The sequence below is a fragment of the Canis lupus genome, chromosome 22 (genome assembly GCF_003254725.2).
Source record: "Canis lupus dingo isolate Sandy chromosome 22, ASM325472v2, whole genome shotgun sequence".
In the NCBI taxonomy this organism is placed as follows: Eukaryota; Metazoa; Chordata; class Mammalia; order Carnivora; family Canidae; genus Canis; species Canis lupus.
In genome coordinates, this window is record NC_064264.1 from 22,214,407 (window position 1) to 22,223,953 (window position 9,547).

Below are 9,547 nucleotides of genomic sequence, written 5' to 3' on the forward strand. Positions count from 1 at the left end.
AGACTGGACAAATGGTCAATTTGTACTAATAGTTAAAATCATCATTGAAATTCTACAACTTTTTTCCTAACTTGAAAAATATCCGTTTGCCTAATTTGGGCTAAAGATTAAATATCCCCATGACTTTGGTTGGCTACATAGAATCAAACAAGATCAGAATGTTGAAGAGAAAGAGGATGTAACTAGACAGTACTGGCTGTCCCCTCAATCCACCTCCCCCCCCCACCCCCCGCCTTTTTTTAAAGGAACAGAAACCCAATTCTACTTAATAATGTTTCCGGCTAAACACAAGATTTTCCAGGCTGCTGCCCACCTAGGTGTGGTCTAAGTGATATGCTTTTGGCCAATAAAATGTAAATGGAATAATACCGGGAAGAACCCCAAGGAGAGTGCTTTATTCTTGGATTAAATGAAACAGATTTAGCTGTCATTCCCCTTTTACTTTTAGTTTCCGCCTCTCCTTTTATCTTCTGGAATGTCTTTGTGATGCATGGGAGTGCAGAGCCCTGTTGCAATTGAGGATGAAAGTCACTTTTCAAAAACCACAGGCCCCATAGGTAGATGGTGCCTGAAGCATTGATGACAACGTAGGGCCACTGCCCTAGTTATGGGTTCCTGTTATAGGAAGAACATAAATCACTTCTGCAATGTTTCTTATATACTTTTAAACACAGAGAGCAAGGAGAAGGGGAGTGGGGGAAAGACAATAAATCCATGTCGTTTAAAAAGAGGACATAAAAGATTTTTAACGCAGAGAGTAATTGTGAACCTTATCTTCATGCTCAAGAAATGACTTCAAGAGTCATGACATAGGCGGTCCAAGCAGGAGACAAAAAAAAAGAATAAAAGGGCATGTTGAGTCAGGCCTCTTTAAAAAGGCCTTCTCAGAATCCTGATTCAGTAACCTGTACTTGGACCAAAAGAGTCACATGTCCACCCCTCTTCTAACAAGGAGCCCGGGACTAAATCGCTTGGCCTTGGTACAGACCGCTCCAACAAGTCTGGCTTTCTGCTGGTAACCGAAAAAATCAGATTGGCTTCAGGAATGCTTCAGTGAAGCTCCATTTTAAAGTAACCTTTTTCTCTCTTCTGCAAACCTCCCGACCTCCCTTCTTAGCTTTTTGTTTCAGGAATCTGGTACCACCCTAAACACATTACAAAGGAAGCCGGCTGCAAGTATATGATTCCACCAAAATCAGTTAGATCTTGTATTTCCCTCTTAACCCCCCCAGCCCCTTCAAAAGCTGCTTTATCGTTGCAATATCAAGCTCATAAAGTGAGTATATTTTCTTTCTACTACTCACTTGAAAATTTGGGGCAATTCTTGCTTTCAAGATATTTCAGTTATTTATTTTTTTTAAATATTTTATTTATTTGGGAGAGACACAGAGACAGAGGCAGAGACATGGGCAGAGGGAGAAGCAGGCTCCCTCGGGGGAGCCTGATGGGGAACTCAATCCCAGCACCCTGGGATCATGACCTGAGCCAAAGGCAGACACTCAACCACTGAGCCACCCAGGTGCCATATTTCAGTTATTTTTCAATATATGCTGGCAATGTTGCACTATGACCTTAGGCTCAGCAAGAACCAAACTGAAGTAATGGCTGGATCAGTAATTACAAATCTTTAAGTGGGGGAATGGGACTTTCTCTCTCCAGAATCCTGGCTAAGACAGGCATGTTTTTGTTCTCCTAGTGGGCTCATCCTTCCTACCACTGTTTCATTCAGGGTGAAAATTTTATGCTCTGAGTCCCTTTGGACCATTGTTTTTTGAGACAGTCTCAGTTCTAAGTGTGCATCTTACTTCTTTCCACCTCCATCTTTTAAAAACACTGCTTCTTGGTTACTGGGTTGGTTTTAAAACAGGTCTGCAAATTCTTTGACATTTCTCCCAACTAGTAGATTCATGTGCCAAATTGTGGTCGTTTAAAGAGATGTCACTAAGTTCTGGACTAGTTTTTTTGGCAGTCACAGTAACTGGCACACTTAGGGTGAGGACATCCCCTTGACCATGGAAAGCTCATCTTTCTAGCTTTCAGTTTCGTTGTTTGTGAACCATGGGGATTTTACCTTTCCAGAAACATTTTTCACTGAAAAAATAAAACTGTATTCAGGGGGAAATATATAGCCTTAAAATTTTATTTCAGAAAAATCTTGTTTAAAAGTTTGAAAATCAGGGCAGCCCGGGTGGCTCAGCGGTTTAGTGTTGGCTTCAGCCCAGGGCATGATCCTGGAGACCTGGGATCGAGTCCCACGTCGGGCTCCCAGCATGGAGCCTGCTTCTCCCTCTGCCTGTGTCTCTGCCTCTCTCTCTCTCTCTGTCTCTCATGAATAAATTAAAAAAAAAAAAAAGTTTGAAAATCAGCAATAGGATAAAGAACCTAAGTATCTGGGCTTAGTATATTTGTGTCCATAACATAAATTCAGCTATAAATTCAATTTCCTTAATTATAGGCTTTTCAAGTTTTGATTTCCTGAGTCCATTTCTATAAGCTATTCAGAAAATTGTTCATTTATCTAAGACTTTGATTTACTGGTATTTAGGACATTCTATTTTTTTAAAAAAATTAACGTAGGATTTTATCTCCTTTTAATTGTGCCTTCTGTGTTTTCCTTAAACTCAATATTTCTATTTTATTCAACTTTACAAATAACTTTTGACATTTTTTCTCTATTGAATCTTTAAAATTTTTTAAATTGTTTTTGTTCTCTACAACTTTAATAAATTCCCTCTGACATTTAAGTCCTCCTCAAAGTTTAAGATGTTTCTCATCTCCCCCCTCACCGCAAAATAAAATATTTTAAGTGATCTACATATCATGTATTCTATTTTTAAGAAGTGATGTTATGAAAGGAATAGAAAGTTGTAGCAAAAAATTAGAGTAAGAACTAAGTTTTTAGAAGTTTGAGGTGTGCTCTTGGGAGTTACCTGCAGAAATTGAGGGGCAACAGAGGTCACTGAATGAAGAAAAGAAAGAGACTTGGTTGTCTGATGTATAACCAAATTGTTATATGAGTATTTCTCACCCTTGCGGCAAGAGTTGAGATGACTAAAGAGCCTTTAGTTCAGTGTAACTCCTGAATGATGTGAATGAGTGACTCTTCAAAATAGATTAATGAAAAGGAGGGCAAGAGGGTAGGAATTTGAAGGAGAGGATTCTCTAGGAGGGTAAAATAATAATTAAGCTTCAAAAGGCACGGTTAGAAGAATGAGGACTCTGCCTCCTGGCTTCATGATCAGTAATATAAGAGTAAAGGACAGATTTCCATGCATGGAGGCCACAGAAAAAACAGAAGTTTCTAGTGGAAATCCAGGTTTCAGTTTAAGAAGGAAAGTAAATGTAAGGTTCTTATAGACTATAATTACAGAGAACTTTTGAAGTGCAATGAAGTTAAGATTTTGCAACAAGAGTGGAAAGCTGAGCAGGAGAGGAATGTAATGGGGAAGTGGAAGCGTAATATAGCCTCGGGAATTGCAGCTGTGAGAGGTATGGATGGAATATTCCCATGAACACGGACTATTCAGGGAGACATCAGAGGGTACTGGTGGGCTGATGTGGGGGTGGCTTGGATTGGCATGTGGAACAATCTCAATAGGTGCTATATAAACCTGAGTCTAAGTGGAAGACAGCACTGAGTGCCTTGCCCTTCTTCCTATCATCAGGGCTGGTCAGTGTTTTTTCATTACTGCCTGAGCCTGGACTTGCTGAGTCCCATCTGCTGTTAAGCCCAGGTCTCACAGTTAATACAAAGTGAGAGTACCCTTGGGTACTTGGTTATTGCTGGTAAGTAAAGGCAGCATCTGGTAAGTAGGCTTCATGCATATGAATGCTTAGTCCAGATTAAAAGTTCTATTATCAGATCTTTTAAGATGGAGAATTCAAGCATGAATTAGGGTTTTAGTGAATAATTCTGGCAGTGAAAGAAAGCTGGTACTTCAAGTATAGGGAGCTAAAAGCACCAGCTTGGTGTTAGGTTGTATTGGCTGGCATTCTTTCTCTTTGTTTTGGAAAGCAAGGAGGAGTTTTTTGGGTAATGGGAATGAAATAATAGAGACCCTATGTGAAGCATCAGACAAGGATACTTCTTTCTGGTAATCCTTGTTATTCTCTTCAACAGGCTTTTTAGCTATTACACTGTACATTTTCAACATTAATATTCCCATTTTCTCCCTTAAATTACCCAATAAGAATGATATAAAAGTTATTTCCAGTACATTTTCATTTAAGGATAATGATCACTAATGACTACAAAGCTGAGATTTCCTTAAGAAAGTGAATATAGCTAAAAATGAGCAAGGCTGGTGTTAGTGATAAATACTAAAGATTAGCCTTCTTATTGGGGTAGAAAAAAGATATTTAGATGGCTAATTTGTAATGAAAATTAAAATTAAACCTATAGTTGCTAAATAGTTCTAGGCCAGCTACTGCTTACAAACAACTCTTGTTTTTCTTTCTTTTTTTTTTTTAACTCTTGTTTTTCTTTTTCAAGATTTTATTCATTTATGAGAGAGAGAGAGAGAGAGAGAGAGGCAGAGACACAGGCAGAGGGAGAAGCAGGCTCCATGCAAGGAGCCCCATGTGGGACTCGATCCCAGGATCGCAGGATCATGCCCTGGGCCAAAGACAGGCACCAAACCGCTGAGCCACCGGGGATCCCCAACACTTGTTTTTCTATATTAAATCTTCATCAGTCTTTTTTTCTAACTGCAATTTAAACGTTGGAGACAGCCCTAAATTTGCCTACATTGCCAGGTCACAGGATCTCCTCTTGTGCATCACAAGTTCCTCCTGCCACGTCGCAATTAGCATATTCTCTCCAAGTCTGTAATAATAACAAAGTACATCGTGATTTTTGGCTATTCCATTTTAAATTTATTCTTGGTTTAAATACATGTCAAGTTTCATAGAACTGATTTGAAAGTTGTTTAAAAATAGTTGTTCCACATTTTTCCTTTAACATTTCTATTAAATCTGGGAACTACTGCCATTTCTCTTGTTTTCAGCTCTTTATGTTGGCCCTTAGCCCATGCAAAAGCAAATGATGAATACTGGTCACCCCCCCACTTTTCAGATTTTTAGGCTTACTTTCTCTCGCCATACCTTTCTAAAACTTCCTCATATGGGACTACCATTTGCTCCACCTCTGTGGTCTTGACTGACGGCATTCCTCATGGATCCTTTAGTCTTCCTGGTTCACCACAAACTAGATTAGAACCCCACACCCATAGATGAACATGTAGGAGTCAGTGTGCTCTCAAGTCAGTTTTCTACTTCCTTTGCGGTGGTGGCTCTGTAAGTATAACTGGATTTTGTCCTAGAATTCTAGTTTCATTTCAAGATATAATCAATCCTAAAGTATGTTGCCTGGTTGAAGCTTCTCTCTACCCCTCAAACCTATAGCACTGGGGCTCTACCTGAACTGTGGAAACTGACTCGCCTACCTATCATAGAAAACATTACTTACCATTGTCTGAGGTCACATGGATCTAGCCAAATTATATGGCCTGTTTCTAGTCTGCTTTGATATACTTCTGGAATGAGTCTTTACAAATATCAGTTCTCAGTGTACTTTATGACTAGATAAATTTTTTAAAGGTTTTATTTATTTATTCATCAGAGACACACAGAGAGAGAGACAGAGACAAAGAGAGAGAGGCAGAGAGAGGCAGAGACATAGGTAGAGGGAGAAGCAGGCTCCTGGAGGGAGCCGGATGTGGGACTCTGTCCTGGAACTCTGGGCTCATACCCTGAGCCAAAGGTAGACACTCAATCACTGAGCCACCCAAGCATCCCACCAGATAAATTATTTTTTAAAGATTCCAATTATTTATTCATGAAAAACACAGAAAGAGAGAGAGGCAAAGACACAGGCAAAGGGAGAAGCAGGCTCCACACAGGGAGCCCGATGTGGGACTCGATCCCGGGACTCCAGGATCACGCCCTGGGCTGAAGACAGGCACTGAACTGCTGAGCCACCCAGGGATCCCCCCATTGGATAAATTTTATATAAGGTTTTGACACTACTAAAACTGAGCCACAAGCTTGAATTTCTAATGACATACCAATGATGATACCACGTATTTTCTATTGAACAATCACACTGCTTGCATCATCCCTAGCACTCTAATTCTAAAGTTCACCTAATCTTGAGCCCAAAGAGGTCAAGTCTTCTCTAAGGAGAATTTAAAATGTACCCACACACTATAGTATATTTCAGGGACTCTGGAAACTCACCTATAGGTATGGTAGGGGGTATTGAAAATTAGTGAAAGTGCAACACTACATATATAGCCTGCTTTTTGATGTATAGAGTATGTTTGTGTATATATACACATTCATACATAATAACTTTGTGAGGCTTAATAGTGATAAGTTTACTATCACTATTACTCCTTTATAGTAGCCAAGACCTTAGGGACCAAGGATGGCATCTCAGTTATCCTTTCTCAAGTGGCACTTAACTATGCTAGTAATATAGATATCTAGCACACATGAAGGAGAATTACATTTATGTGAAGAGAAAACAGAAATTCGTTAGTTTAGAATAAGAGGATAAAGTGGTTTGAGTAAAACTCATTTTCCTGATAGCACTTTCCACAGGAATTATTTAACATTCTCTGTCCTATTTCATAAAGTTGACTATAACCCTACTGAATAATTAATTCAGTTAGGTGCAAGGACAAGTTTGCTTGTTTGTTTTTTAACCTTCCTGACACCTTTCCTGGTATATCCACCACTAAAGGACAAGTACACCCCTCTTTATTTTATTTTATATTTTTTTAACCTAGCATCTTTAGTTTTCTGGAGAAAAAGCAGTCCCAAGAAAGTCATGACAGCATTAATAAAATATTTCTTTTGATTAATCTGTTACTTTGGATATGTTTGGTTTGGTAAAGTAGATCACACAACTCAGTTGATCCTTGAGTCTTAGAGTTAATTAAACCATACCCGTCACAAATAATGTGTATCAAGTAGTAACACTGGTCTAGCTTTTGGTATTAAGATATATTTTCACTAGCATTTGGTTTGTTCTTTCATGAAAGCATGGGAGTTGAATTATTTAGTGAAAATATTTATCTACAAGGGCAATTATTCAACTATTTTATGCATCACTGATGGAAGTTAATAAAATGTGCTATTTGTTTTCCTGTCTATTTTGACTATAATTTACATGTTTAGTCATGTTTATGTATTTGAATACTGTTGAATTGATCTGTAATAAAGGCTGAGACTTTATTTTTTTTTTAAAGATTTATTTATTTATTCATGAGACAGAGAGAGAGGCAGAAACAGGGAGGCTCCCTGCAGGAGCCTGATGGTGGGACTCGATCAGAACTCCAGGATCACACCCTGAGCTGAAGGCAGATGCTCAACCGCTGAGCCACCCAGCGTCCCAGAACTGCGACTTTAAATTGAGTGTCCTTTTTCACTTTCAATTGATTCCCATGGTAGTCTAGCCTGTTCTTATGTACCAAATATTTATATTTCATAAAATTTAGCATAAATTATTCACCCATGTTCCTTTCTCCTTCCTTTTTACCTGAACTCAATTTCTCATCCCTCTTTATTTTCTTTAATTCTTGATCCCCTATACTTATATCACCATGTACATTTGAGGCTCAAGAATAATACATGATCTCTGCCCACAAGAAGCTTTTAATCCAGTAAGAGAAAAGATACATGAATTTTAAAAGTAAATTGACAATCTTCTGACAATAATCTGTATAAGTTCTTTTCATAATTTCCACCACAGCTAGAATACTATAAATATATATATATATATATATTTTTTTTTCCTTAAAGTTATAGGGTGAGAGATTTCACACGCCTCAAAAACTAAACAGTATCCTGAGTGAGCACAATAGAATGAATCAAATAAAGCTGACACAGAAAAGATGGTGGAATAAATAGTGTTGTAACATTCCCACTCTTCACACCTAATAAGGCAAACAAGCAAAGGAAAAAAAAGTAAAAGTAGCAAAACAACAACAACAATAAAAAAAAAAAAAAAAAAAAACACCAGCATTAATCAAACTAAGGGTAGAAACTCATGAGATGGTTGGAAACTTATTGGCCAGAGACAGAAAAACCATGAATATGTGAATGTCACTCTACCTGCCAGTAACATGCTGGTGTACAAGAAGCTGAAGGCAAGGGGAATAAAAATTACTGGCAATCTCCACTCTCCAGTGTGCCTTTCTTTTTAAAAATCTGTTCAAAGTGTTTATATTATACCAGAAAGGATACATCAATTTAATAACTTAAATTCCACTAAAATTATTATTGACACATCATTGCCAATTAAGGAGTTTTTTCAAAGAATATCCTGTTAATCTATTTGGGGGTTAACTCTGTTCTATTGGTTACCTATCACTACATGACAAATTATCGCTGAATTTAGCAGCTTAAAAAAACATCTGTTAGATCATAGTTCCTTGATAGTTCCACAGGTTCAGAAATTTCCATGCATTTTAGCTGGGTCCTTGGGTTCACTGTGTCTCTTAAGTCCAAAATCAAGGTACAAGCTGAGGCTACCATCCTCTAAAATCTGAACTCTGGAAGGAGCCCCTTCAAAGCTCTCTCATGTGACTATAGTCTTAGGTCCTTCCTGCATATTGGTAGGAGGCATCAGTTTTTTTCCCCCCCTACGGGGACCACCCCCCTGAGCAGTTCAAACACTGCAGCTGGTTTGTCTCAGAGTGAGAGAGCTGAGACAGAGATTACAGAGATTAGGGAAGGGCACGCCAAGACAAAAGCCGCAACTCTTCACAAATTCATTCTGGGAGAGATAATCCATCACTTTTGCCTTCTGTTCATTTTAAGAGTGTTACTGGGTCAGCCCACACTCAAAGGAAGGGATTATAGCAGCCTGTGAATACTACTAATACCAGAATTATTACAGCCACCCTAAGGTTACTTACCACTTGCATATCAGATGCTTTTGATTACAGTAAAAAAATACACGATCCCAAAGGTCTGACCTCCCCTTTTCTAGATTTTAAGGAAAAAGTTGAGAAAAAAAATTAACTCCAACTGGCTTTGTCAAAAAAGAAAGAAAGGTAATTTGTTTAACAAAAAAAGTCTCAGCCTCGAGGTTGTCCTGACTGTAGGTCCAGCAGGATTCTGTTGTGCCCTGACATGTAACTTCTCTCTAAATAGTTCTGTATGGATTCTATTGATCTGTCATGTCCTTTCTGCCCATCCCTCCAGCTAGGGGGAATCAACCTCCTCCCCACTTGACCAGTTCTGGGTCATCTGTCCACTGCTGGAATCTAGGGGAAATGGACAGGAGCAGAAGTCTAAATCCTATGGAGAGATTAGGGGAAGGAAAATTTGAGGGGCTGTTACTACAATAAAAGGTACTGGCTCATAGGCAAGCAAGTCACTCATGCCCACTGCACCCATCTGTTCTCCTTTATGTCTCTACCTGCTTTAATTCATGTGGGTTACTTTTGTCGTAGACCTAAAGATGCACATGATGGTATTTTAGTTTACTGGTAGGAGTAAGAGAACTATTCTCCTGAGAAAAAGTTCATGCTAAATG